This window comes from Phodopus roborovskii, unplaced genomic scaffold (assembly GCF_943737965.1).
Source record: "Phodopus roborovskii unplaced genomic scaffold, PHOROB, whole genome shotgun sequence".
In the NCBI taxonomy this organism is placed as follows: domain Eukaryota; kingdom Metazoa; phylum Chordata; class Mammalia; order Rodentia; family Cricetidae; genus Phodopus; species Phodopus roborovskii.
This window is the reverse complement of record NW_026126636.1, coordinates 630,468-654,464: the sequence shown is the minus strand read 5'-3', so window position 1 is coordinate 654,464 and position 23,997 is coordinate 630,468. Positions and strand designations below refer to the sequence as shown.

The 23,997-nt window shown below is 45.3% G+C and overlaps 1 protein-coding gene across 3 annotated transcripts in view; it reads right to left on the bottom strand.

Moving 5' to 3' along the window:
* Positions 1 to 23,997, bottom strand: part of Znf536 (zinc finger protein 536) — a 442,803-nt gene that overhangs the window by 377,216 nt on the left and 41,590 nt on the right. For all 3 annotated transcript variants that reach the window (XM_051207054.1, XM_051207056.1, XM_051207055.1), the window contains exon 2: positions 8,510 to 8,579. The gene's annotated coding sequence lies outside the window, so the exon portion shown is untranslated. The remainder of the gene's footprint in view (positions 1 to 8,509; positions 8,580 to 23,997) is intronic.

Sequence of the window (23,997 nt, the reverse complement as noted above, 5' to 3'; positions counted from 1 at the left end):
TGGATGGATGGATGGATGGATGGATGGATGGATGGATTGATGGATGGATGCATGGATGCATGGATGGATGGATGGATGGATGGATGGATGGATGGATGGATTGGTGGATGGATGGATGGATGGATGGATGGATTGATGGATGGATGCATGGATGCATGGATGGATGGATGGATGGATGGATGGATGGATGGATGGATTGGTGGATGGATGGATGGATGGGTTGATGGATGGATGCATGGATGGATGGATGGATGGATGCATGGATGGATAGATGCATGGATGGATGCATGGATGGATGGATGCATGGATGGATGGATGGATGGATGGATGGATGCATGGATGGATGGATGGATGGATGGGTTGATGGATGGATGGATGGATGGGTTGGTGGATGGATGGATGCATGGATGGATGCATGGATGGATGCATGGATGGGTGGATGGATGGAGAGGGCAGCAAGTGGGAAGGAGGTGGGTATAGAGGAGGGGGCACCACCTGATATCTCATTCACAACAGGTCTCATCTGGCCAGCTGAGCCCCTGAAACCACAGAAAGTGCCCAAGGGGTCTCTCAGAAATAAAAAATCAGATTCGCCATCAGGTTGGGGGGAAATCAGGCTAGATGTGTCAATGACACCTGTCATCAGCACTCAAGACGCCAGGGCAGGAGAAGTGTCCATTTGAGGCCAGCCTCCAACAATACCTTCACAAGGGTTCCTCTGAGACAAAGCATAATCCCAAGGGACCAAACAGGGCAGGAAGCTGCTCATATACCCTTAGATGCATGGCTTGCCCTCCCCCCCCCCATTCTCACTCTTATTATGGAAACAACTCCCCTTCCTTTTTGAGGCCTTGCTAGCTTGCTTAGCTTCCCTCCTGGTCATGAGGAAATACTGAGTATGTAGGCAGGCCTGCACCCAGTGCCAGCTTCCTTGGCACAGCTGAGAATTGATGTGTAAGAATAGGAAGGACCATGAGAGGACTAGGGTGCAGGATTGGTGCCTATTTACCACCGCTGAGCTCATCCCCAGCAATGCCATCTACATCCTCCCTCTGAGAGCTCTCTCTCTCTCTCTCTCTCTCTCTCTCTCTCTCTCTCTCTCTCTCTCTCTCAGTTTTGCTCCCAACATCATCACACTTAAATGAAAGAATTGTTTCTGGTATCTGGCTTAGAAAAACAAAAACTATAATAGTTCACCCAGGAAACTGAAGCACGGGGTTTATAGTTTTTGAGTTTAAAACTGACTCAAGCTATAAAATTATATACCTGCCAAAATAAATAAATAGGTAGACAGATAAACAAATGAATGAAATTACTCCTAATGGCATATTGTTGTACTCACAGGTCAACCCTCGTCAGAGAAACTTCTTATAGTAAATAGGAATTAACAAGAAACCCAAAACTGGACAAATGTGCAGAGAGGAAGAGACCTCCTTGGGATATTCATCCCTAAATAGGGCATTTTTTCAACCCTTCACCTCAAAGCTCAGGAGAATACATAAAAGAAGAGGCAGAAAGATGTCAAGAGTCAGAGGCAATAGACAACCTTAAGGAAAGAGCATTCTCCAGACATGCCAGGGGGGGGCGCCCATGAAAACACAGAGGGGGGGGCGCCACCCCCAAGCACCAGAAGAAAAACAACATCAACAAAAAGTCCCACCCCCAATCTAGAGGCTATTTACAACTGGTAGCTGCTGAGGAAGGGAAGCCCTCCCACCCAGGACAAATTTAATTCTGTTATTTGCTTTGTTTTGTTCTGAGCATTTTTCAAAGAGAAGAAACATGAAGTTGGGCATAAAGACTGGGAAGAAGAATCTGGAAGGAGTTGGGACATGGGAAATATTATCAAAACATATTGTATACAAAAATTGTATATATTTTGGAACAGGGTTTCTCTGTATAATAGCCCTGGCTGTTCTTGAACTCACTCTGTAGACTAGGCTGACTTCAAACTCACAGAGATCTGCCTCCCAATTGCTGGTATTTAAAGGCATTTAAGTTGGTATAGAGCACAGTGAACCATCACAGGGACAGGCTGATGACACCTCTCAATTTTATTTTTCAGATGTGCTGTCTATTGTCACAGGCCACAGTCTCTTTTCCAACTGCCCTTCTCTGCTGTGGTAGGGAGAATAGCCATAGGTAAGATAAGAATAAAAAGAAGTCTGCTTGTCAATAAAGTTTTATTGATAGGACTCTGAAATGTGAATTTGTGCTAATAAAACTTTATTGATACACTGACATTTGAATTTGCACACACTTTCATGTATCCTGAAATTTTTTAATAGGCATGAAAAGTAACAACATCTACCAAAGATTGACAAAACTAGGACCCTTGTGTATTGTGGGCAGGATTATAAAACAGTGCAGCCACACAGAAACCAGTATTCCCCAAACAGTTGAAAGTAGAATTAACATATAACCCAGTAACTCCCCCTCTGGCTATATAGCCAAAGGAACTTAATAATGACTCTTGAAGAAGCGTAGAAATCCATTCATATAGTAGGATGACTTCTAATAACCATGACATAAGGAAAACCCAAGTACTCACTGAGAGTTGAGAAAAACCTGGGTGTGTCTGCAATGGAATAGTAAATGCTCGATGTTGGAGAGGCATGGATTCCTTTGTGTTTGTAACAGGGGTGAACCCCGAGGACATTCTACTGAGCACAGTAAGATAGGTGTCAGCATTTAGTCATTAAGATCAAAAAGTTCTGAAGGTGAGTGATGGGAGAGGTTGGAACAGTATCTGTTACACTAAGACATAACCTTTAAAATAATCACAATGGAAGCCAGGCATGGTGACAGAACCCTTTAATCTCAGCACTGGGGAGGCAGAGGCAGGAGGATCTCTATGAGTTTGAGACCAGCCTGGTCTATAGAGTGAGTTCTGTGCCAACCAGAGCTACACAGTAAGAACCCATCTTAACATAAACAAATACATAGATAAACAAAATGGGATGCTTGTCTGTCATGCCTGTTTCATCACAGATTTATTTAAATTTTTAAACATTAAAAAATGATCAAACAAATCAACAACGTGTCATCCATGATCCTTGTGCTACAATGGATCAATCCTTGGCACAGAGGTGTAAGAGTGTCACAGTAAACACCGCCCCCCCCTCAAAAAAGAAAATGAGTGGAAGTTTTCAGGGTTATATGTGAAAAACGGATTAGTGACCAGTGAAGAGCATTCTAAAACTTCACTAAGTCTGTGAAGCGCACACACACTGAGCAAGCTGGACGCAGACACAGACACAGACACACACACACACACACACACACACACACAAACACACACACACGACAGACATACACACAGACACATGCCTGGTCCTACATCTGCCCCTTCTGGTCCACGCAGGATCAGAGGCACTGTGCCCATGCATGTGTGCAGGCACAGGGTTGCACCAGAATGCCCTATGGGCCAGAGGTGGGAGGGCAATTCACCACCCAGGCCCTTCCATGGCTCCTCATGGAGGTGCACCCTGCCTGGGGTGGTCAATGATCTTGTCAGGGACAGAAAAGTTCAATGACTACAAGGGTGAGTTTAATTATACGTTGTCGCTGACTAGCAGTGGTTACGATGGTACAATTATACATGTAATTTATCAGCAAGATACTTGCATACATAATAAACTAAAGCAAAATGTGAAATTTCAGTGGCAGCTAAAAATATAAAAATGGGCCGTGATGTGGGGCACACTCACTCACAGACAGACTAAGAGCAAAGCTACAGGGCTCCCCTCCCTCTCAAAGGCAGGAACAACTCACCCACTGTGACCACGTGGCTTCCTTCCCAGGAATTCACTCCCCAAGCAGCAAGCAAATCCCCAACCCCCAGTGGTGTGTCAACAATGCTCCCTCACAAAAGAAATGGGATGGGGAAGCTGGCTTAAGAAACTCACCACTCTTTGTGAAGTCCTCTGAACTTACTAACCAAGGTCCCCAAGGGTGTTAGGGAGACCACATGCCTGGCAATGTAGTGAGGATTCTAGCTTTGGTAGGAGCCAGAGAGGGCTTAGTTTTCTGAAAACGGTTTATGGTTTCATTATTCTTGTTTAAAAACAGAGGAAATGAAGAGATGACTAAGCAGATAAAGTGAAACAAGGAATGTCTCATTCGGTCATTGTCAACTTTGAGCCAGACGCTATGTTAAGTACATGGCATAGTATAATCCATGGCATGGCATTAGTGTTATTCCCAGTGTATAGATGAGAAAATGGAAGTGTAAGCCACTTGGCACATGTTCATGCAGCCAATGGGGAGTAGAGCTAATGCCCTGACCCAGGGAATATGATTCCCAAACTCACGTTTGTGCTAGGACTCCAGACCCAGTGAGTCTAATGGATGTCTTTCTCTTATCTATTATTTTCTCCCTGACACTGCAATGGTGATTGCTGTGCAATGATATGAGGGTCAGTGATGAAGATATCTAGACCATCGCCATTACTGGGATGAGATACTTCCTAGTATGTTCATCATCGCACTGACTATACCTGGTCTTGTGAATACACAACTGGCTGGATTCTCAGCCTGGCCTGAAGATAGCTTGACCCTACATGGTTGAGCACAGTCCAGTCCAAGGAAATAAAACAGGATAAGTTATAAAGACACACCGAGAGCCTCTACAAATGTGAAACACACAGCAATCTTAGCCAGGAGATAGACATCCTGCATATCCACAGAGTCTTTTGAGCCCTGTGAACTACCTATCTTTGAAACAGATCACCTGCCCCTACTTAAGCATCCACTTACCCATATCCATCCACCTATCTGTGCATCCCTCCATCCATTCATTTTCTCTAGTGCATGACTTTCAGCACAGCCACAGGCACATGTGCTCTTGGAGATCTTTACATATATTTTTGGTAACAAAGTATCTTTCCACTTACAATGGTTTCCTTACATAGTCTTAGACAGTTTACTTGGGAAAAATAACTAAAAAGAAGAGATAATGAGAATGCTTGGGTGTAACTACCCATTTTGAAGTTAAAAAAAATGTTTAAGAGGCCCCAAGTGAAAAAATGGTAAATGTGGCATTTCTCTATTTTTATAAATTTACTTTAAAACTTGAAACAACGTCTTATTTACCCATCTATCAGTCAACTCATCTATCTACCCATGTACTCATCTGCCCATCTATCCATCCATCCATTTCATTCATCTACCTATCTGTCCAACCTTTTGCTTACCTGCCTACACATCTATACATTCATCCATTTATCCATATATCAATCCATCCACCTAGCTACCCACCTAACCACCCATCCTCCTATCCATTCATTCTCATTCCCACCCATCTACATGTTTACCATGCATGCATCCATCTACCCAATCACTCGTCTCTCTATCCATCCATCTGTTCATCTATCCATCTGCCTGCTAATATACCTAACAACTGCGCATACAACTATCTATCCTTCTATACATTCATCCATCTACACAGCTATCTAACCCACCCATCCAGTCATCTACTCCAAACATCCATCTACCTACCCATCCATCTAAATACCCATTCATCTACCTAACCATCCCATCCATGCATCTATCTGTCCACCCACCCATTCTCCACTATAAGGAACCTACTATCCATCAAGTACCATTCCAAGAACTAAGGAAATAACACTGAACAACTTAAATGACCCTTACCCTTACTGATCTTACTCTTCCATATGGGAGACAGATCAGAAATGGCTAAAGATGCTTCCCACCCCAAATATCACAATGCATTTGAAATCTTCCTACAACAAAGGTAAATTAGCTCCATTTGCTTATTTGTTGTTAAAACAAGCAAGAATGTCTCATATGGAAAATGTTAATGGTACAAAAATACACTCCAATGATGCAGAATCATCTGAGGGTAAATATTGCAGTAGTATTTTTATGACAAAAGCTTTATTCCTCATCTTCTCTGTCCTTGATTTAAATATATACATGTATGTGAGTGCACATGTATCAAGATTCGAGTATTTCAATATAAATTTTGTATTCAAAATACTTTTCCTGATTTCAGTTGATTGCATATTTCGAGTCAATGTTGCAGTAGTAATTCTTGTTCTGCATCAAAAATAAGATCTCTCTTCTCTCTCTCTCTCTCTCTTTTCTCTCTCTCTCTCTCTCTCTCTGTTTTCCTCTCTCTCCCTCCCCCCTCCAGTTCTAAGCAGCCCTATACTCAAGCTACTTTTCAAGCTAAGTAGTTTAAGGGGCAGAACCTGTTTCTTCTCATTTATTTTCCTGCTGAAGATTTGTGGGGGGCTGGGACTGGGGGTGAAGATGAGGCTGGGAATGGGCTAAGATGCTGGCTCCAACCACATCATGACAGCACCAGGGGAAGAGGGACAACCCTTCCCACTTCGATTTGAGTGTGTAATTGTTTGAATACATCTCTCCGGCACTACAATAATGTCATCCTTGGTTGACACAGATTTTAAAGCCCTTTGAAAAGGTGGAATGTTATCAATCACAAGCATGATTATAATGGGATTTAAGTGGAAGAAGCTAAAGATTCAGGCCCTGGCTCAGGTCTGGCTCTGTGACAGAGGAGGAGGGAAAACAAAGACAGAGAGGACTGTACTTCAGCCAAGCAAAGGAAGCTCTGTGCCCACCATCCCCATGTCCCCTCTCCAAAAACCAAAGATGGACAAGAGGTACCTGAGGCTCCAATGTCCCTTTTGGAGTTCCCTCATACTCAGGGGGATGTGCTTGTGTATCTATCATATAAGGGTTCCAATAAGGATTGACTGGATCTCCAGAGACATGGAGAGATTCCTGGATACATCTTGGTTGTTCCAGTATGGAAAAGGTTTGTGCTTATGACAGAATAAAACCAGCTATGTGGTGAAATAACCTGCTGTAGGAAGAGCTTCCTACAGTACAGAATTATCTAGCTTAACATACTAACAGTGCCAAGGCTGGGGAGTCCTGTGTCAGATCCAACAAGATCTGGTCATGGTGAGGATAGAGCTTGAGAGGAGCATCCTGGGACATCTTTCTGATGTTGCTTCTTCTGGCCCTGTCACCTGTCCTGTCTGCCAGCAGACTGAAGCAGGTGATCAAAGAGGGGACCAAATGGCAGGAAATAAAAGCAACTTGGAACCAAATTGCATATTTTTCTGCCTTTTGACCTAAAATATACTTTCTTTATTGATGTCAGAATGGACTGGAGACCAGCAATTTAAATTGTTCCTTTTCTTCTTTTTCTTCTTCAAGGCGAAGCAACCCAGACCCAACAAAAACAAACTAATCTTCCCAGCAGATCACTGGGACTGTCACACTCTCACCTGACAAATCACAACAGTGCCTACAGACCTGGAATTCGCCCGTCACATCCAATCACATGCCCTGGATTACTAAGGCAAAGAATTGTGAATTTCATTAAATATGTTAAAGGGGGAAAAATCAGCTTTGAAAAATAGTAATCCTGTCTTTCAACAAAAATATTATAGGAAGCTATGAATTTGGTAGATCCGAATAGGATGTTGGTACATGTTTTACTAAGGTAATATAATGGTACACTATTATTAGATCACATTAATCATTGCTGTGCCAACGGCACTGACAGCCCGCTGAAAAGGATTGAAAGGCCTGGTAATGGATATAAATTACCCATTGTGTGATAAAAGGATTTTTACTAAGAAGGTAAGAATAAAACAGCAAATTTCTAATATAACTGTTGTGTAAAAACCAAAATAAAAGTAATCCACGGTCAGTAATATCCACAAAATCAGAAGTAAGCACTTTCCCCAATGAGATAAAGTCACAATAAAAAAATACATATATTTAGTACACTATAAAATTAATTTCTGAGTGCGTAATTCCACTATCAATTTCCCCTGGTTTATAGAGTGACCTCAGAGATGCATGGCCAGAAGAAGGTGGGCTGGATGAATCAGATCTGAGATGAGTTCACAGAAATTCTGGGCCACCTTAAATGGGGCCAACAAAGGCATGCCATCCCATGATGCTCCCTTATACAAGTTTCTATGGGCTTCTGTGTAGGCAAAAATCTCCTCTTGTGAGATGACAGACACGGCACTGCTCTGACTTTGGGCCAGTCCACTGAATCACGTGGGAGGGTCAGGAAAGTGACCACAGGTGGTGCACTCATGGCATCGGCCGCCTTCCAGCAGCTCCAGCTCACCAACTCTGGCCCAAACTGCCACAACTCAGACACCACACACAGCGAATGAAGTGGTCCTTGTTAGACTCTACTTAGCTGGTGGCTCTGGTTGGGCTTTCGGGGGCTGAGTACATGTTCTTCCCACCCAGAAGACCTGAACCCCAGGCCCACCTTCCACAGCCCACTGCAACCATCTGCGAAGAGGGGAGGTCAAGAAAGGGTTCTGCCTTAGCACAGAAACCTGTGACACATGTCCCTCCCCCGAGAATAGGCAGCCTGGATTGCCTCAGACTCCACACCACACACACACACACACACACACACACACACACACACACACACCTGCCTCAACAAGCTATAGAACTACAAAGTCATGGTGGTCCTTACCAGGCAAGACTTAAAGCCACAGAGCTCCGTCCTGGGTGAAGGGTGTTCTTAAAGCCGTGGTGTTCGGGAACTGTAAAAATAAGACCTGTTAGACATTTGAAATGACAGTCTTCAAGAAGACACACGAATAGCACTCATCTGGGAGCAACTTGCTGGGCTTTGGGGGAGCCAAAAGTATTTGCTAGCCTCACTGCCCCAGTTCTAGAGATTTGCCAATCAGGAGCTTGTGTGACCTTTGCTGCCATGAGTCAAATTTGCTCAGCTTGTTTTCAGTGGGGGAAACGCCACCTGCAGAAGAGGAGGCGGCAGGGCTTCCAGCCATCTCTTCACCAGATAGGCCAGGAGAAGAAATAGAGCAGAGAAGACTCGCCCCTCGCTCCTCCTTGGCATGCTGGCTGAAAGAGGGGACTTAGGGGGCTTCTTCTCACTCCAGTTTTATGGTGTTCCTTACAGGAAGCTAAAATCCCACCCAGCTTTCAACTGGCCACGCCTGCTCAGTGACTGAGGGGGGGGTGTTTGGTGAGACTCTCACAAGGTTGTGCCCCAGTGCGACTCACGGACGCCATGTTTGGCATCAGTCATCTCTGCTGAGCCAAGTCCAGAACAGTGGCCCAGTTTGCTCACTAACTTTCTCACTCTGTCACCAGTACATTCGGTCCCGCCCCCACAAGGTCACCCGTCTGAGTGCTGTGTGGGTGGGTATGATACCCGCCCACAGAGGCTCCAGAGCCACTGGCAGGGTGCTCAAGACAATATGTGATCACCAGCATACTCTTCTCTACTACACCTTAATTTTCATCCCATGGAAGGTATCACATGGGACAAGAAAAAGCCCTGTCCCCACAGGAGCTATTTCACACATTCAGTTAAAGGAGAGTTCTCCAAGGATTTGAGGGTACTGGTCTGCAAACAAAGGTCACAGATAGATTTAGAAAACCAAAAGAGGCAGCTTTTAGCCCAAGAGGCGCAGCTATTTGGAGTGTTGTAAGCAAATGCCCCTTCCAACCCCCAGCCCGCCTTCCTGCCACTGAAGAGCATTCCTGGATCCCACACTGAAAGCATTTAATCTGTTCAGGACTGAAGGCCAGTGAGGGCACTGTGATTGTGGGCAAGGGGTCCTTCTGCCAGAGAGAGGGCTTTATTTGTTTCATGTTTAAGACAGGATGTGCATGCATATATATCATCACAAGCTGGCCTAGAAACCCTTGAGTAACTGTCCTGCATGGTTTTGGTTTCTTTGTTTTCCTCTCTCAACTTGACACAAGTTAGGGTTATCTGGGAAGAGGGAACTTCAATTGAAAGAATGCCTTCATCAGATTGACCTGTAGGCAAGTGTGTGTGGTATTTTCTTGACTAATAATTGGTGTAGAGGCCAGGCATGTTGGCATACTCCAGAGAGAGAGGCAGGTGGATCTCTGTGAGTTTGAGACCAGCCTGGTCTACACAGAGAGTTTCAGGACAGCCAAGCTATACAAAGAAACCCTGTATCAAAAGACAAAGCTAATATTAATAATAACGATGATGGTGATAGATGTAGAAGGGCCTAGCTCACTGTGAATGGTGCCATCCCTGGGCAGATGGTCCTGCGTTGCATTTAAAGAGCAGGCCCGAGAAGCTAAAAGTAGCACACTCCTCCATGGTTTCTGCTTCAATTCCTGCCTCTAGGTTCCTCCCCCTGTTTCCCTTCAGGATTGCAAGCTGTAAAACAAAATAAACCTTTTCCTTCCAAGTCGCTTTCAGTCAGTGTTTTATCACAGCATTAGAGATGGCTCTGCTCTTCCAGAGGACCGGGGTTCAATTCCCAGCACCCACATGGCAGCTCACAGCTGCCTGTAGCTCCAGTTCCAGGGCTCCTGACACCCATGGCAAAACTCCAATGCGCATAAAATAAAAATAAATGATTTTTAAAAATGGAATGCAAACCAGGACAGAAACCTAGACTGTCATTTAACCCACAACCATCTTGTCTCTGCCTCCTGAGTGAACCAACTTGAGTGTTAGGGTTAGAGACATTACCACTACAACCAACTTCTATATATAAGTTCCTGTCTGCTTGTCTTTAGACATGGCTTTCAGTTCAAGCTATTTCTATCAAGAAACAGCCTCCCTCCTCCCCATTCTTCTGTGTTTTCTTTCCTTTTCTGTGTCACTCAGCATTAAAATCTAACCATCGAAAAATCAGCACTCAGGTAGTGGGAACCATCCCACTCAGTGGTTACAGTATTTGTCCCACAAACCTAAGACCTGAATTCAAGTCCCAGCATCCATGTTAAAGGCGAGATGTGGTGCCACACAGAAAAATCCTAGTGTTAGGGAGGCATAGAGAAGAGGATCCCTGAAACTCAACTAGCCTAGTACAGTGAGCCCCAGCTCCCAGTGAGAGACCCTGTGTCAATAAGCAAAGTGAATGACTTACTGACCTCTGGCTTCCACATGAACACATGTGCAGCAATACACACACACACACAGACACCCACACAGAGACACACACATACACACATACACATACATATACACACACATACACACACATACATACACAGACACACATATACACACAGACGCACACATGCACACACACACAGACACACACCCACATATACACACAGCACATACACATACATACACACACAAACACAAACACACACATACAAATACATACACACACACATACACACATATACATACACACACAGACACACATACACATACACACACACACAGAGACACACACACAGACACATACACACACACACACACACACACTCAAGCCAGCTTCTCACATTGCAGTTTGTGTAGTCCTTAGTTAGCCCCGAAACTGAAAGGTTCTGAGCCACATAGGCTATACGGATCCCTTGCCTTGCTCTGAGTATTCCCTATGTTGGGGAGGGGTGGTTGGAGTGGTGTGCAGACTAAGAGTTTATAACCAGGCTCATGACTTGCAAAATTCTAGGGCTACCCTCCAGGGACTGTTCACTTAGAAGCTTTGTAAATTCTGATGACAGGGGAACACAGCGAGGGAGACTTCTCAGGGAAGTCCCACACCAGTTTGTCCTCCCTCCGGCACTGAGCCATTGATCAGAACTCCCCTTTCACTGTCACTACGAGGGGAGGAGACAGGGGCAAACCTCCTGGTTCTACATCATCAGTTAAGAAAAGGCCCAGCACAGCTTTGGGGCTATGTTGCCTCCCCATGACTAATCTGGAGTTTTGCAAAGATGGGGAGCCGACATTCTAGGAGGCAGCTGCCAGGTGAGGCAATGCTAAAGGCAGAGGGATAAGAAATTGAGTTAGCTCCGTTCCTGCCTCGCTGAGTCTGTCTGGATAGGAGGAGCTCCAGGAGTCTGTTGTCCTTGGAGTCACTGAGGGTTGGGAAAGGTGTTAGCGGTAGACCAGGGAGGGAGAAAGGAAGGAAGATGACAGCATAGTCCTTCTGTCTGTCTTAAGGGGAGAAACGGCTAGTTGGCTACAGGTGAGTAACACACATTTAGAGACTGTCCCAGACATGTGGCTTCCTCTGGGCCCTGCCTCTCTACTCCTAAGGAGACACCTGGGAAGTCTGCCACTGGAATGACACTGCCCACGAGGCCTATTTGGTGCAGCTTCCACCAAAATAGAGGAGGTGACAGACTGCAAAGACAACAGAAAGCAGGGTATGGCTGAAGATGCTGGGGTACATAGCAGCTGTCCCACCCAAAACAAACTACTGGCATAGGCATGTTTCAGGGTGCCAAACCCCACCTACACAGGGACAGGGCAGGGACAAAGCAAACTGGCAGCCATTCTCTGCCACAAGGACCTACGTGTGAGCAAGTTTAACAGAGCTATACACCTTTCTAACTAGACACTGTTCCACACCCTGTACTCCACAATCAAGGACGGAGAGGGGACAAGCAAGACTTCCATGGGACCGAGAAATGGCTCATGCTGTGAAGAGTTGTCTGGCTGCACAGGTAGTCAACCAAGGGCTATCACAGGTGAGAAGATAAAAACAGTATGGTAAGCCCAAAACTGTAGAGGTAGGGATGCCCTTGAAGCCGATGGAGTGAGGGACTCAGTTAAGGCAGCTGTAGAGGAGGGTGTGTGAAGCTGAAGGCCACAACTATAGGAAGAGAAACTAACTAGCCTGTGGGCCCAGCAGGCACAAGCCTGTAATCCCAGGACTGAAGAGTCTAAGGGGGTTTAGAGTTGGGGGCTAGCCTCAGCTACATAGTAAGGATCTGTCTCTAAATCTATAGATGTGGCGCTGGTCAGTTCTGACCACCACTTCTGGGTAGCTTGGGCGGGCCTGGGAGCAGAGGGTACTTTATGCAACCTGAAACACTGGCTCCTCTCAGGAAGGGGAGGAGAAGGAAAGCCACCGAGCTCTGGAAGTGAGTCATGGAAGCGGGAGCGTGAGAGCAAGACGATAGGGGGGATCTCCAGCAGTAAAAAGAGGTGGGAGATGGTCCAGGCAGCTGTGGCTTCAAACGATGCACCTTTGCATCCAGTTCCCGGGAATTCTAGGTAATTCTAGCCTGCACACTGCCAGGTCCCGCTGCTGAATGTGCCATCGGCAAGCCCTGTCCTGGCACCTCTGCCCACCAGAAGTGAGAGACCAATTCGCTCCTGTAGGGGGCAGCTCTCCCAGAGCAGGCCAGTAGAGAGAGGAAGGAGAGACCCATTCACAGGCTTCCTGAAGTGGGGAGGAGGATTTAAAGAGCCAGCTGTATATCTGCAGCCTTGACCCCCTGGAAGGGTGTTACTGATGGACTCAAGATGGAATATATCTAAGTGCCCACGAACCTTTCTCCAGATCACCAATGCCTTCTGTGGCCCCAGCGTTAATGGGACTCCCTGAGAATGTCTACTGAGATGCAGGTTCTATTCCCCCACAAGCAGAATGCCTTCCCCGGTGCACTTCAAAGACCTGCCAGGCACCCAGACCTCCTTGTGGCTCAACATTCAAAACTTTCAGGTTCCACTAAGAATAAGGAGTCAGTCAAAAATAGGAATCTGCTCACAGTAGACCTGATTTCCAACTTAAACAGTGAGCAGCTGGACTGTTTGTTTGTTTGCTTGCTTGCTTCTTTGCTTGCTTGTTTTAGACAATTCTGGGCAGAGGGAACAAATAGGACTCTGAATGACAACTGTCCCTGAAAGATTCCAACAGGAAGCCAGGTATGGCAGTATGCCTGCAATCCCAGCACTCAGAAGGTGAGGCAGGAGGATGACAAATCCCAGGGCAGCCTCAAAAATCAATCATACAAGAGCTTCTAAAAGGCCAGGGCTGAGGAAAGAAGCTGTCAGGAAGATAGGCCTAGAGCAACTCCACCCACTCTACCATCTCAGACAAGAGCCTCCTGCGTGTCTGGCAAGTGTCTATACTGAAGGCAAACAGCACCAAAGAGTGTGTTCGCCTGGGCAGAGCCAGTGTCTCCACAGCAGATCCAAGTTTATACTTAACATAAAAAGGAAAGTAAAATATAATAGCACTGAAAAGAAGTAAAAACCAAAGCAAAGGGCATGGCGATCTTTGATAAGTTGTTCAGGGGTCTCTCTACAGAAGTTACAAGTAAGTAGTGTCAGAACCAAGCAAGGGAGGGAATCTCATGGAAATCTGGAAGAGGTCTTTACCTGAAGAGCAAACAGCAGCTACAAAAGCCCTGGGGTCAGAAGGAGATGTCTAGGAGCAGGGGGACACTTGTATGAGTGGACATGGGTTGCAGGTGGGAATGTGGCTAGTGGTAATCCACGTATCCACAGCCACAGTAAGAAGTGTGGGTCTGTCCTGAGACATTGGCAGGTTGGAAGCAATAACTGGCTCTGCACTGTTCAGCTAGTGGGGGAAGAGACCAGAGTGGGGGAAGTATCATGAGCCTGGTAGGATATAGCTGCCGTTGTACAGATGAGCAAGGAGACGGTAGCAAGGAAGAAAAGCCACGGTACTGGGAACAGGCCAAACCTAGGGACATTCAGGCTTTTCCTGGCCCAGCGTACTGGGGACCAGCTCTCAGCCCAGCCTTCTTCTAGAACCCAGAGATGTGAGCTGTATGGGGCCCACGCTGTGACTCATGGGGACTCTGTTGACCTGGGGGATGCCCATCCTTTGAGTAATCAGTTCCTGGAGATGGAAAATAATTGCCTCCAAGTTCCTGTCCCACGCAAGGAACCCTCCACCCACCTCCTCCACCAGACTCTCATACAGTGACTCAGGTCACTGTCCCTACTCAATCATGCAGAGGAGGGAGGCAGACTAGACATGAATCCCCACCGAGCCCTGCGTCTGTTTCAGTTAGCCACAGGGGCCAACCCTAACCTTGGCTCACCTGCCATGTTTGGTCCACAAAGACCCTTTCTACCACCTCATGACCTGCACCTAGGAGCCGTGGACAACACGTTCTTCTCCTCAGGACTGGGGACAGCTCTGCTGATAAAGCCCTTGCCTTACAAGAAAGAGTGAGAGCCTGAGTTTGATCCCCAAAACCCACAACAGAAAAAATAAAATGAAGAGCAAGTGGCAAAGTTGGGAAGGCAGCAAAGGAGATTCCTGAGGCCTACTGGCCAGTCTACCTAAACTCCTTAGAGAGTGTCAGGCAGATGAGAAACTCTGCCTCAAAAAAAAAAAAAAAAAAAAAAAAAACCAACATGGAAGATGCCTAAGAATGATAACTGAAGTTGATCCCTGACCTTCACGTACATGTTAACAGACCATACACATGAACACACAGAGAGATACGCATACACTCCCTACACACATACACTCCCTACACACATACACTCCCTACACACATACAAAATGTTCATCTCTATTCTTCTGGCCTTTCACTGGATACTAATAAGACCTATATTGTATATCAGGCACCAGGTCAGCCTATAAGGAAGAAACCAGAGTGCACTACACAGCCTGGTGAACATGGGACCCTCAGGGTTCCCATGGCAGGTTCCCCATGAAGCTGTCTACCTCCTTCCACAGCATGGACCCAGAAAATAAAAAGTGATTACCCTCTGCCTTCTAACTGTTACCCTGCTCAAAGGAGCTACCATTTAAAAGCCGTGGTGTCTCAATGCAGGGGATCACTGTAGAACTTAATGGAACTATCTAAAACTCCAGGAGTCCACTCTAGGGTCCCACAGCTACCCTTGTGCAGTCAGGTATAAACATGGAGCTCACCCACATACGAGGGTAGTGGAGGCCTCCACTCTTGAGCAGAGACCAGCCACTGACAAGGCAGTTAAAAATCATATCCCCTGGGACATCCTCCACTCTCATTTTAAAAGAAAGGTAACTGATGGAGACACAGTTTGATACCTGTCCACTCTAAAACTTTCAGGACACACAGACATCACAGGCTTCCGGCAACCCGAGACCCCACAACATAGACCCGGGACATTGAGTTTCTCAGGGATGAGTGATGGGGCCCCTCGCCACATGCCTGCCTGCCAGTTCATGTGTTTTCACATGCTCTAGCATGAAGAAAAGCCAAGCGGCTTGGAGCCAATCAAATTGCGCCCCTGTCTCTTTAATAAACAAACCCATGTGCACGTTAACAGTGTTGAAAATTCAATTTAAACTCTTTGTCTGCTGCTGCTTACTCTAAAGATGGTCTTTCTTTAACAACAGAGCACCAAGGAGTCGTTAGTGCTCTCTCTTCATTACTTCAAAAAACCAATCATTAGACACCAGAGTATATACGTAATTAGAAAATCACTTCCTTTGCAATCCAAGCTAAGTAGTTTACATACTGTAATTACAGGGACAAAATCAATTTTTAATCATTTCCCTGATTGGGCTCATCAGCTCTGTGGGAACATTGTAACCTGCTTGTTGTGCAAAAGCAACATCTGGGCTAAAACAATTACCCTTTGTTTGCTACAATATTCCTTAAATCTTTTTGCATAAAAAAATGAAAACATGCAGATAAGATATTTGGATGTCTTTTTGTCCTTGATCAACACACACCCGAAAGTTCTCCTCGTGACAAAAGAGGCGTGTTCTCCAGAATTTACAGTTTAACGGTACACATCCAAGGAATGGTTTTGTATGTGTGTGTGTTTTTTTTAAAGCAGTGAGATAAAAGTATCTGATTGTTTTAAAGATCCATTCAACTGTCTAATTGTTGCATGGCTAACACATGGTATTCAAACATCCCACATATTACAAAAGCTCATCTGGGGTAATCATGGGTAACTATTATTGCGGCGGTTTACACTTTTCTAATACAAATGAATGGATTTTATCAAAACTTTTAAAAAAATCTAAAAAGCTGAGTATGTGTGAAAAATAGTTGGTATGAACTGGCAAGGCGAGCCTGAGCATTTTGTTCTCTTAATAGGAAATGACCTCATTTACACTGGAGTAATAATTAGTACTGCTTCACTGACAGTTAAGAAAAAAAAAAACTTTCCCAGTATAATACAGCAGCCTTGCCTTTGTTAGGCGATCTACATTGATTATTAACCCTTGCTGAGAAAGGTCCACATTTTATTCTAAGTTCTGACCAGCCCCTGCTTGCGAGTGAAAGATAAAAATAGCTGATTTGGAAACCCATTGCTTTTCACCCAGATTTCCAAAAGTTGTTTACATATTGGAGCTCCTGACTGACCATCTGAAATACTTGATGTCATCTTTGAAGATACATAGGAAGCCCCCACCACCTCACTGAGCAGCCACCAAGAGCCCCCACTAAGTCCCCTGTACTTCCCCGGTGGCCTGATCCCCCCCCCCCGGCCTTTTGATGTTTATTGGTTTTGATTATGGCTTGTGAGTTTCCCAACCTACAATTAATTCATAGTCAAAACAGGCCTGCAGGAAAAAGGAGAGGGATAGCGTGTATTTGCGGGGTGGGGGGTTGTATAGCAATGCTGGGGCCTCAGCCCAGCTGATAGAGCAGGAGGTAAGGGTATCTGAGAGACTAAAGAGTATGCAGGAAGCAGCCAGAATGTCTGTAAATCACACACACACACACACACACACACACACACACACACACACACACACAGAGAGAGAGTGTGTCTTTGTGTTCTGAAGGGATTTGCTCCTTAACCAAACTCAAAATGAATGTCAGCTAACGTTTATTGTGCATTTACTATGCACCCAGAGTTCCAAAATTCATCACTCCTGACCTCGTTCATCCTGGCAGCAATCCTATGTAGTGGGCACTGTTACCATGAGCATCTGTGTGGGGGAGGGGGTGGTGGGGAGGGGAACTGAGGAACTAACCATGAAGCAGGATGCTCAGTTTAACAGCTCATGAATAGAAGAGCTGGGATGTAAACTTGGGTAAGATTGCCTGTACCAAGAACCTTGGAGAGCCCCAAAGGGGGATGTGGGGTCATGGCCTAAAGTCTACTACTCAAAGATACCCAATGACCCTTACAGTTGCACACTCAGGCAGGCACCGTCCTCACCATTTCTAGGTTCCTGGTCCTCATTTCTAGGTGATAAATATGATGAAGGCCAAGTAGAGAAGAGCTGGTCCCATAAGAACACGAACTGAGTGGCGTTTCCCAGAAGAGGTGAGAAGCACAAACTGAGGTGTGAAAGACCTTGGGCATCAAACAGCTCACACACACACACACACACACACACACACACACACACACACACACACACACAGGATGCCAGTCCCTGTTCTCTGAGAGCCAGGCCTTGGTAGGCTCAGCCTGAGCATCAGTTTACCCACTATCTCTCTGCCTGCCTGACCCCTGTATCCTATCACGCCTAACACTGCCCGCACCATGCTGCTACAGAAGGATGTGGCCCCATCAGCTCAGGACCCAATAATATGACATGTCAACACACAGGTACAAAGAAGAGGCTGGGAAATGTGTGATGCTTTCTAACAGGCTGTCACCCCAGCAACAGAAGTACTTCTCCTGTCATAGCAGCGTTCTATCCTGCAGCTGGTTCCGCAGCAGCCTTCCCTGAGCAGAGGTACAGAGGAGCAAAACACCTCTGCTCACCGCTTGTCTCACAGGCTGCTGCCCCTCGCATACTCTACACAGCAGTTACCAACGCTGTGTGCAGTCACCCGGTCTGCAACCGGTCCCAGACATGGTTGGGTAGCCTCTAGGTAAGTGTGGCTACTGAGCACTCAAAACAAGCCGTTCCAAAGTGAGGCAGGCTCAAGAAGCAAACCACGCTTGGAGAAAATGAAAAATGCCCCATTCTTTCGCTTGCCATTGTTGTCTTGAAGATGTAGACTCCCTGTGGCATCCCTGCTGACCTTGAACCCACAGTCCTCCTACCTCAGCCTCCCAAATGCTGGGATTACAGGTGCATGCCGCCTTTCTCAGGCTTATTGACAGTCTTCATACTTTTTGTATAGTAAATTATAATATTGGCAGTATATGGGATGAAACAGAAAATAGCCTTCCCGTCAATGTCACCAGCTTTATTTCCTTCTGTTTCGGTGTAGCTGTTAGAGCACCCACTACTGCGTACATCACAGCGAAGCGTAGAAAAGACAGGAGGAGGCCAGACGGTGGTGGCGCACACCTTTAATCCCAGCACTCCGGAGGCAGAGGCAGGCAGATCTCTGTGAGTTCAAGGCCAGCCTGGTCTACAGAGCGAGTTCCAGGACAGACTCCAAAGCTACAGGGAAACCCTGTTTTGGAAATTTAAGGAGGGAAAAAGAGAGGAGCAGGGAGGGAGGGAGGGAGGGAGGGAGGGAGGGAGGGAGGGAAGGAGGGAAATCAGACTATTTTGACAAGTCAATTGAACTATGGTAAAAAATGACTTGTAGGCTGAGGCAGGTTTTTTATTTGTATCAGTTGAATGTTGATCCCAGAGTTCTATGGCCAGAAAAAAAGTTCTGATTGAAACCATCTTGGTCTTTTCTCTACAATAATCACTCTGAGTTCTGGCTCAATTATTTTTTTACTTTTGTAAAATTGATCATTTAATAAGCTAAGCTCATTGGTGGAAAGGTTGGAACATGCAAAAATATAATTCCATCACCCTGTGGGAGTGATGACACTATTAGGGTGCACTGGGTCATTTCTGTGTTGTATGTGTGTGAGAGCACACTTCATTTGCATCCTTGATTTTTTTTTAAATGTGTATGGGTATTTTGCCTGCATGTATGCAGTGTACTACATACATGCCTGGTGTACTCGGAAGCCAGAAGAAGGCATTGGATCCCCTGGAACTGGAGTAACAGATGGCTGTGAGCCACCATGTGGGTGCGAAAAATCGAACTTGGGTCCTTTGCAAGAGCAACCAGAGCTCTTAACCACTGAGCCATCTCTCCAGTCCATGTCTTTGATCTTAAATTCCCTAACCCTGAGGTCTCAAACAGGAACCGCTGCATTGGATACAGGACACTGGAACAGCAGAGTTTTCAGGTCCACACAAAGGAGAAAGAGCTACTAGAGCTTCAACATGAGCCCCACTGAGAAAGACTCTAGAGATACCCAATAAACAGTGATGCCACAAATATATAATGACTACTCAACAAGGAAAATGGGCAAAAGATTCAAACAAACACCTCACCAGAAAAGACGTGAACACAGTGACTCACACCTGCAATCTCAGAACTTTAGGAAAATCACCATGAATTTGGAGCCAATCTCAGACATATAGTAAGTTCTAGGTCACCCTTGGTTATATTATAAGATCCTTTTTAAGAAAGAGGTAAAGAGAGAAAGGAAGGGAGAAGGAAATTGGAAGAAAGGGAGGGTAAGTGGGAGGGAAGATAAGGGAGGGAGGGAGAGAGGGAGGGAGGGAGGGAGGGAGGGAGGGAGGGGAATGGAAGGTGGGAAGGACATAAGGAGGGAAGAGAATGGAAGAGATAGATTCTAAGTAAAAGTAGTTCCATACCACACGTCTTTAGAGAACTTCAAAGTGAAACAGAAATCAGTACTTCTACACATTTATTGCAGTGGCTAGAATCCAACACAGTGATAACACCAAAGGCTTGGAAGGATAAGAAGCCACAGGGTTTCTTACTCATTGCTGATGAGAATGCAAAATGGTACAGCCACTTTAGAAGACAGTTTGGCAGTTTCTTACAGAGCTAAATATAGCCTCACAATACAAGCAAGCTGCCATGTTCCTTGGTGCTTTTAAAGAAGCTGTGATTTATGCCCATACAAGAAGTTGTTCACAAATGCTTAGGGCAGAATGCCTACATAATGGAATCATTTTTAACACCATTGCCAAGTCCTAGAACCAGCCTAGTACCCTGCAGTGGTTGAATGGACGTACTGTGGTAAGTCCATACAGTGGAGCATTATTCAGTAGTGAAAAGAAGTAATCTACTGAGCTATGAAAATATATGGAGATAGTTTAAATGCATATTTCTACTTGAAAGAAGTCAACCTCAAAACCCACAATAGTTTGGGAGGCTAAGAGGTTGAAGATGTTGAGTTCAAAACAAGCCTGGGATATAGAGATCTTGCCTAAAACAGAAAAATGTTTGAATCACCCAGCTACATAAAACAAGTACAGCTAGTGGCTATCAGAGGTTCAGGGAATGAGGGAGAGATGAGGGAGTGAACACACAAACTTTTAAGGCAGCAAAACTGTTTACATTGTAGTTGAGATATGTGTCCCTCTGTTCAAAGACCTGAGAATGTATTCTACAATGCAAACGAGTACATGGTGGAGTAAGCCCCGGACTTCAGTTAGAGGAAATGCACCAACAGGTAACAGAGAAGACTGTGAATGTCCCTAATATCAATTATATCTGTCACCCTGATATGGCCATTGTCCAAAGTATGTGTTCACTGAGATGCCACACTGGATTCCATAAATATGTGTGCAGTAACCATGAGCCATTAAAGTACATATAAGCAAAAATAACAAATATAATGGGGCTAGTGAGAGGGCTTAATGGGTAAAGGTGCTTGCCAACAAGCCCGGAGAAAGTTCAATCCTCAGAAGCCACACAGTGGGAGGAAAGAATGGATTCCCAGGAGTTCTACTCTGACACACACACACACACACAGAGAGAGAGAGAGAGAGAGAGAGAGAGAGAGAGAGAGAGAGAGAGAGAGAGAGAGAGGGAGAGAGAGTAAATAAATGTACTAATAATTAAATATATATTATATTATATTTTGGTTCCTTGGTTGTAACAAATATGTCATATTAACCCAAAATGTTAGTAAAGGGGGAAGTTGTATAGAAGAGGTATTTAGCAATTCTCTATACTTCCTGTTCATTTTACCTTAGACCCAAACTGTTCTAAGACCATCTTTTGACTTAAAAATAAAATGGACATGTGGGCTGGAAAGGCAGCCAGCAGTTAACAGCATTGGCTACTTTCCCAGAGGACCCGTATTTGGCTCTCATCACCCACATGGTGGCTCATAGCCATCTGTAACTCCAGTCCCAGGGAATGTAGCACCTTCTTCTGGCCTCTCTGAGCACTACACATACAGGGTGCACAAACATACATGCAGATCACACATACACATCACATAAAAATAAATAAATCTTTAAAGAAATGCATACATGTTTAAAAATTGTCAGGCACCACACATGACAGGGAGCACCTTTAATCCCAGCATCTAAGAGGCAGGGACCGGCGGATCTCTGTGACTCTGAGGACAGCTTGGTCAACACAAGACCCTATTTCAAGGAAAGAAGAAAGGAGGAAAGAAGGAAGGAAGGAAGGAAGGAAGGAAGGAAGGAAGGAAGGAAGGAAGGAAGGAAGGAAGGAAGAAAGGAAGGAAGGAAGGAAGGGACAAAATGACAAAAGAAGGAACAAGGGAAGAGGAAGAGGAGAGATGGAAGCAACTACATAACTCGAGGAAGCATGGCATCTTCCCCTCTTAACTGGGGCATTGCTACTGCTGACCACTGGAAACTCATTCAGGAGCTTAGAGGTATGGGGTGGCCTCCCCATAAACTCCTGACTGCCAGTCTTCTGATGAGCTGGTATCTAAAGTGTCCAGGTGAAGCTACCAAAGGTGAGTGCTCAGTCACAGACACAGATCCCAAAGGCTGGGGACATCACTCAGCCAGGTCCGTGCTTCTGAGCATATGGGTGTAGTCATTTTTGAAAGTGTGTTTTTACCATTTTTAAAGTGTGCATGTGCATATGCATACGTGGTGTGTGTGTGTGTGTGTGTGTGTGTGTGTGTGTGTGTGTGTGTGTGTGTGTGTGCAGTGCCCATGAAGGCCAGAAGGTAGCGCTGGAACTCTGGAGCTGGAGCTACAGGTGGTTGTACACTACCCATTTCCCATCTTCTGCAGGAGCAGCAAGTACTGTTAAACCTCTGAGCCAGCTCTCAAGCCCATTGTCATTTTCTGATCACAAAATGGAGAGACCTGTGTCCCTGAAGGAAGGTCAGCCCTTCCTGTGTGACAGCCTGGGGAGAGTGCCTTCTTCAGCACAGGTGGTCACCAAAATCCCATCCTCACTTCTGGGTCACCAAAACAAGCAGAATTTAGTGCCTTGGGGAGTCCTGGAGTGATGAGGAACCAGAGAGGGACCAACAGGAACGTGAGGTACACAAAAGTCCTCTCTTATCTGTGCCTCTCCATCCGCACTAAATTTGCTTCCAGCTCTGGGCTATTCTGGAGAAGGCTGAGAAAAGTCAAGGGCAGACCCATTTGGAGTATTTTATACTACCCTCCCATGACCTCATAGTAACAAAAAGGATAAGAACTGTCAAACCTAAGCTCCTTCAAGCATCCCTCACGCTTTAGCAAAATAAGCAAAAATGACAGATTTTTTTTTTTTTTTGAAAAAAAAGAATGAAAAGAGAAGATTCCAGAAGCCTGATCATGGACAGTGCCACAAAGTGTGGACAATGAAGGCGGAAAGGTTCCTTCTCTAGCTAGGCTTGCGCAGCTCACCGTCTCCTTTGCTTGTGTCCAGGTAAACTTCTTGTCCAAGAGTTTTAAAATCCATCCACTTATAGGAGGGAAAAAATATGTCTGTCCTCTCTCATCTCCCAAGCTTTTCCATTTTAGTGAAGATTTTATAAACATTCTTAGAAGAGGTCTATTCTTTCTCCTCTGCCCACAGGTAACAAGAGATGGCAGATGTTTCAGAAACAGCGTATTATATTAAAAAAATCCAATGTCACTAAAACCAGAATGAAAATGTTTTATACATTCACAAACACTGTAATGAATTTGCACAACCTTAGTCGACTGTATACCCTGGCATAATAAAATGGTCTCCATCCTTTCAAAGAAAAAAATTACGCATGCTAACACATAGCTTTTGAAAAGCATTGTTCTTTAAAAAAAAAAAAAGCTGCATTTTTCCCGGCTACCATGTAATTTGTGAGATGCGTTTTTAAATGCTCTGCTACAGCAGCGGGCTTCATCAGTCAGATGATACCGATAGATAATTCACCAAACCGTCACATGATCCTCCATCACTCTAAAAGACGCGAATATATTGCCACAAGCTTTGGGAATAATGGGTGCACCTGTTTACGGTGTCACCTCTGTTTGCTAATTGTCTCCTTGAGCTACATTTTAGTTCTAATGCATTTATTTTTGACAGGCAGTGTCTATTTAGAAATCACATTACTTCAACTGCAAT